A 7,533-nucleotide genomic window follows, 5' to 3' on the forward strand; every position below is an offset into this window, starting at 1 on the left:
TACTTTTTTAAACATTTTTGTGCAAACAAATGTCAATAAAAACAAACTATGAAATAATGTAATGAATGAAATGTGAAAGACAGCTCCCAGCGAAAATGCTTGGACAGCTTCATAGCAACGCAATGTGCTCAAACTATGATAACAAGTAAATTCGTTGAATTTATATCCCCCGCCGAGTACTGGTTATTACTAACACAACTGAAGACATAAGGCTTTATCTATATATTTATCATGGCATAAACAGTAATATTCTTTAAACTTGATAAATATTCAGGGCAATAACAAAGCCATTTCTCTGTGTTAAATAGTAATATCTGGAAATGCCAATGAGATGTATGCATACTGCATAACTAATCAGGTGCCATAAATCTGAGTTATAAGTGTCTGACCGGAACAAGGCGACTATATGCACATCTCCTCTTCGTATCCCATAAAGGTTCATTGAATTCCAGCCAGTAGTTACAGAGAAGTAGCACGGACACGATTATTGCTCTGGTTGTATACTGCATAAGTTATCAAGGGCCATAACTCTCAGTTAAAATGTCTGACCCGAACAACGCAATGATATGCCAATCTCCTCTTGGTATTGAAGGTTCCAATAAAGTTTTGTTGAAGTCCAGCCAGTAGTTGCATAGAAGTAGCGCAGAAATGATTATTTTTCTATATGCATACTGCATAACTAATCAACGGCCATAACTCTGAGTTAAAATGTCTGACCCCAACAAGGCAATGATATGCGCATCTTCTCTTGGTATTGAAGGTTCCCATAAAGTTTTGTTGAAGTCCAGCCAGTAGTTGCAGAGAAGTGGCGCGGAAACGATTTTTACTCTATATGCATACTGCATAACAAATCAAGAGCCATAACTCTGAGTTAAAGTGTCTGACCCAAACAAGGTGACGATATGCGAATCTCCTCTTAATATCGAAGGTTCCCATAAAAATTCGTTGAATTCCAGCCAGTAGTTGCCGAGAAGTAGCGCGGAAACGAAAAATTATAACATGCGCAATTTATCAATCTGCAAACTGTGGTCGACTCGCTCAGGAAAACCAAAACCCATTGGGAAAATAGGAACCTGCATCCGTTTGTCAATTTTATACCACCGGATGTCGGATCGCATCCTTGCAAATTTATAAATGTTTTACATGTACGCATGTTTTGAAATGATTTAAATATTCTATTGGATCATTTCTAACTTTATGCACTTACACAAGTTTTAGTTACAACTTTTAACACTGTTATAGATTACAAGTTTTAACACTCTTTACAATTTAAATGTCTATTGCGGACAGCTTTTGTTCCTGCTATGAACATCACACAGTGATGAAAATTAACACTATGTCCAAGTTTATTACGGATTCGTTATTGTAGTACTTAAGCAGCATGGCATGGCATGGCTATGGTTTAACAGTGGAATTGAACCCGGTTCTCAGCTGAAATATAAAAGTCTTGACAGCAGTAAAGCGTACAACAAAATTCGTATATAAATATCAGGAATTAAGGGTAGGGTGGGTGTTATTTTAATGAACGATGTTACCACGTTGGAATTTAAACTAGAAGTGATTTACAAAAGTTGTGGGATACTACGCACGGGATTTACGTGGGAAAAGGGGATAACGGGTAAAACGTTTTAAAAAAATTTTTTCCACCCTTAACGAGTTTGGATACCCGCCATGCATTAATAACCCCTAAAATTAAAAAAGCTTTTTTTTAATTAAAGGAAAAAAAAATTTTACTTTTATATTTTTAAAAAAGTGTGAGAAAAAAGGGTAAAGGGTAAAAATAGAAAATTTAAACGAACCGGGCAAGTTTTTCCCAAAATTTAAAATTTAAAATTTTTTGCAAATTAATTTTAAACAGGCCCCTTTTTTTTTGTGCCAATGAAATTATTCTTTTAACAGTAAATTTGGGATTGAATAAATGTTTATCAAAAGTCAACAAAGAATTGACACCCTTAAAAAATTTTTTTAAAAATAAAAATTTAAAACGCCCGTACAAAATTTTTCCCATGGTTTTTAAATTTTAAAAAGAAAAAGTCCTTAAAATTTTCTCTCTTCATATATTTTTTCCATTTTGATTTTCTTTTTACATTTGTGCATTCCCAAAAGATCCTTTAAAATCCCCCATATGTTTAGACCCGGGCTTTCAAAATTTTAAAAACTCCCTTTAAAAATTTAATTTTTTTTTTTTTAAACCTTTTTTTTCCCCCTGTTTTATTCAAAAACCCCAATTAAAAACACGAATTTAAAAAAATTCCCTAGTGGCAAAACTCAAATTCGCCGGGAATTTTGATATTTTTATCCAATGTATAGCATTTTTTTTTTTGTAAAGAAAATTAAACAAAATACAAAAAAAATTTCAGCTACAAGAAAAAGGGAAAAAAAAGGACTTCTCAAATATATTTTTTTTTAATTTTTATATTATTTAAGATGTCTTGAAATTGTTTCGAAAAAATGATTTTGTTAACAAATAACCTGAACCATCTTTTGCTTTTATTGCATTTTGGCAATAAGTGAAGTTATATTGATTAAGTATTTTGCATGAAAGTCAAAATATTGCTTTGTTTATATTTTGCTATTTCAACGACAAATATAACGACATGTTAAATGATACTTTCTTCAGATGATAAACAACTAACCATTTCTTCAGATGATAAACAACTAACACTTTCTTCAGATGATAAACATCTAACACTTCCTTTAGATGGTAAACATCTAGCACTTTCTTAAGATGATAAACATCTAACACTTTCTTCAGATGGTAAACATCTAACACTTTCTTCAGATGATAAACATCTAACACTTCCTTCAGATGATAAACATCTAACACTTCCTTCAGATGATAAACATCTAACACTTTCTTCAGATGATAAACATTTAACACTTTCTTCAGATGATAAACAGCTAACACCTTTTTAGATGATAAACATCTAACACGTTCTTCAGATGGTAAACATCTATCACTTTATTCAGATGATAAAAAACTAACACTTTTTTTAGATGATAACAACTCACACTTTTTTCAGATGATAAACATCTAACACTTTATTCAGATGATAAAAACTAACACCTTTTTAGATGATAAACATCTAACACTTTCTTCAGATAATAAACATCTAACACGCTCTTTAACCATTATTCAAAAATTAGATCTATAAAACCCATGCTTGCCTTTTCTAAAGAATTTTAAGGAAAAATATCTTCGTTTTTAAGGCATTATGTGTCTTTAAGTGGATAAGTTTGTTTGTATATTCAGTGTGCGTGGATAAACAGCCCTCAGATATTCAAGGACGTGCAGTTATAAATCATTGTGTAGAACAAACCACCTTACAAACGATAATAAACATAAAAACAAATCTTCTTCTCATAGTCATTGTGTTAATTGTAAAAGAGAATCATAATTAGGATGAAACAGGTAAACTGTTTAGTTGATATCCAACAGAAAGTACACACATATTGATGTGCATTTAGTGTATATCTAAATGTTTACAAACATACTCAATTATTGGATCAGTCTCATTAGTCATTACTCACTGGGCATGAATTTTACCTATTCAATATCATAATAGGTGAATTCCAAGAGTGATTTCTACACAATTGTTCATTACTTCCGACCAGAAAAATTCTGAACATATTAACAATTTGTTGCTTATAAAATAAACTTAAAATAACCATTACCATGATTAAATGTTGAATTTCTACTTAAGCCGGTTGCTAAAGGGGCCGTGGGACGGTAATTGCACTTTCCATTTACCGTTTCCAATGAATCAGGCTCAATCAAAACCGAGCCTGCAAAAATTTCCAAAATTTTTTCTTGTTTGGGTTTCCCTTTTGGGAATCTTTATTTTTTCTTATTTTTTAAAAACACCATAAAAAGTTCATGGGAAATATAATTTTAAGATGAGTGTTTAAGACCCTTCCATGGGTTTTTTTCTAGCAAAACTAACGTTTTCTGGCCGTTCAAAAAATTCAAAGACGTAAGAAAAATTTAAAAATTTGATTTTAACCCATAATTGAAAACTAAACCCCAAAAAAACGCCCTTTAAAGTCATAAAGACTAAATATTTACGAAAAAATGTTTTCCCAAACTACCCGTTAAAAATGAAAGTGTTTGTAATAAACAATTTAGGCAGAGATACTATAGTAAGATAATATACACACGTAGCATGTTTTTTGTTCATTTTTGTTTTAATCTAACGAAACCACTAAAAGTTAACTAGCATCTAAATGCCTTCATAATTATACCGACAAAGATGCAAATTATTGTTTCTTAAAATAATTTATAATGTATTCTTTTTAAGTTTTTGTACTTATGAAATTGTGCGTTAGTTAAGAGGAAGATTTCAATTTAATTACTGTATCCACTTTTGGCTGCTACGTATATAATAAAATATTGAAATATAACATTGATACTTAAGGCTACAAATCATGCATTATTATCTGTCGGATCGCACGTGTCCTTGACAAACTATAAACTATATTAATCACTTTACAATTAAGATATTCTCGTTTTACTAACATTAAACTAAATCATATAGTAACATATTTAAAGGCACATTATACCTCAGGAATCCATATGTTTTATTCTTAAGAAATGTCACACATATGTTAAATAATGTTTTAATAAATCGATTTAGAGCTTGTTTAATATTTAACAACTGTAGAAACTAGCGTTAAGTATGCCGTTAAATGTGTCGTTAAGGTAACACAATGTAAACAAAGTAGTATATTGGCTTCCATACAAAATACTTATTCACTATAATTGTATCAATTGCAAACGAAACAACAGAAGGAAAAAAAGTTAATCTATTTAGCAAAAGATTAGGTTTTTGGAATTTGTAATAAGGTAACCAAAAATAAAAAGAAAGTTTTTGAGAAATAAAAATGATAGCATTTATGAGTCACAATGTGTGTTTAAGATAACAGAAGAACTAATTTCAACTCAACAATTATGCACAGGTGATTGCATATTGCTTAATATTTATGAAGCTTTAAATGTTATAACATTTTTTATAAATAGCTATTATTCTTTGTTAAATTGTTTGAAGTGATACGATTTCTGTATAACAATATAGCGTGATAGCAATATATTTGACATACCTTTATAGGGGCGACCGTCACCGAGTGGTTATATATAGGGTCGTTGATTTCAAAGCATTTGCATATCACCGCTGTGGGTTCGAAATTCGACAGGGACTTTGGATTCTTTCATGTGCTAGCTTACGAAACGTCGGTGGTTCTACTAAGGTGCCCGTTCGTGCCTTAAATAATGCACGGAAGTCACATGAGGTCTTCCTCCACCAGTAAAGCTGGAACGTCGCCATATCACCTATACTGTGCCGGTGCGACGTAAACCCCAATCAAACAAACAATCAAACAGACATACCTCTTTCAACTAAAATGTGTTGAACATGTCCGACTCAATTAAGGTCGTAACAGTTATACCCATTGTTAATATCATCTTTATGCATAATGCATATCTTTTTAGTTAATGTATTACTATGTTGGTGTGACGTAAACCCCAATCAATTAAACAATTAAACTTTAACTGTATCCAATGTTTAATTTAAGAAACACACCATTTACTGGCCTGGTAATTGACTTTTATTTTTTTAAAGATAGATATCTGGTGTAAGAGTGCGGGTGACGTTGTTCAATATTTATTAGTCGACTAAATCAAAGCAAGTTTAGTGTTCAATTTCAATTTCATATATTTGGTTTATTATATTTTTTATTTATTATATTTAGTTTTTGTATTTTTGAAATATTTCCCATTTTCCAGACCGTTTGCTGTTACAATATGTTACAAAAACTGAAAATTAAATGGAAGCTGTACAAAAAGTGTAATCTTTTCGTATTGGTTTGAACACATTTTAAGTGGTTTTTATAAATAATTATAATATTTTCGTTGCAGAACATGTTATTTGTATTATCGTATGAAACTCATAGACACTACGCTGTGGTGTCCATGCATGCATGTTTCCAAGTTCATTCGGTTAGAATGTTTATCATTGTTTTTAAATTGTACTATCGTCTGAACACATCACAAATATCACGGAATGCTACTGGACATTTAATGTTTAGCTTGTCTTTAATAAAATAAACAAGGTAGTGACCGGACATCATCGTCAAACAATTAAATTAAATACCTATCGTGTTATATCATTGCTAACGTTACAGATACTTGTAAAACTAGCTTAGATTTGCTACCTTCTAATTTGAGAATACTATTAAATATTTTCAACCCTATTGATTTCACGTTTTAGCTGCCAACTTAATAATCTTTTAGCAGCTGTTAAATTTATTCCACAGCCTAAGCAACAACATGTTAAATACATCTTACGAAACTAAAATAAAATAAACTGAGTTAATAGTCGTATCAGATATTTTTAAACGATATGTATTAGAATTCTTTAGCTGAATGCAAAGATGCAATGTAATTGAATTACTGTAATAATTACTACAAAGAGATACTTGCTACAATTACTTCACATATTCTACATGTTTCATTGTGTGTTGTAATGTAACTAAAAAGTATATTTGTGATTAAAAAGTATAATTGTAACTAAAAGGTATGATTGTAACTAAAAGGTATAATAATAATGTGTTTTACAGATCAGAGTCTCCCAGTGTACTCAAACTTAGTTTTGCATGTCGAACATTGATCACAAGTAGAAAAATGTTTAAACCTATATAATAATTTTATCAGAGCAAAACACTTAATTCGTCATGTTTATTCAAAAATGTGTATAGTTTATACGTGCAAATGTTAACCGAAATGTAACCAAATTTTGCGTTTTAAACAGATTATTTTACATGCATGCGATGGCCAAATGTTTTATAAATGTACCTGCAGGTACTGTTTTCAAAATATAAAAATGAATACTATGAGAAAACAAGACATACTAACTTAGATTTAAAGTGACTTTTTGTATTTAAAGATTATCTAACAAATAAAATAAATTACACGTTGATCTCTGGTTATTGGGAAGCAGTAGGTTATGAAGTGAATTATCGATTCAAAAGTCAATATTGAAAAATTGCGCAGATGTATTAAGCAGTTGGTTATAAGAAATAAGAAAATGATAATTAAACGATATAGAATAAAATTGTATTCTGCATTAAATTCTTGCAGCTGCAGAAGTGCTATACTTTCTATATCTCTTCTTATCAGATTATTTAAAGACAGTGCAGTAATAATGCCACAATAACAGTATCACAATCGTCAAATATTGTCACAAATATACACCATATGCAAATCAGAACACTACAAAATAGTATTGCAATATTGCAGAAGGATTTAGCAAAGCAAGATAACGTGATGACATAAAATAGTAGAAGATAATTGTAGAAGTTTTTATTCCGTGATTATCAGTATCTCCTGTGAATTGTTAATATTCTCATTTGAGTATTTATGATTATCTGTTTCGATGCACAAGAAGTACATCGCACGTGTTAATGGAAAAAGTTGAACAAACCTAGCAAAACAAATACCCTTAGATATAGCAATTTTGTTCATAGTTTGTACATATTCAA

The sequence above is a fragment of the Ruditapes philippinarum genome, unplaced genomic scaffold, assembly GCF_026571515.1.
Source record: "Ruditapes philippinarum isolate M1 unplaced genomic scaffold, ASM2657151v2 ctg1370_1_1_1_1, whole genome shotgun sequence".
Taxonomy (NCBI): Eukaryota; Metazoa; Mollusca; class Bivalvia; order Venerida; family Veneridae; genus Ruditapes; species Ruditapes philippinarum.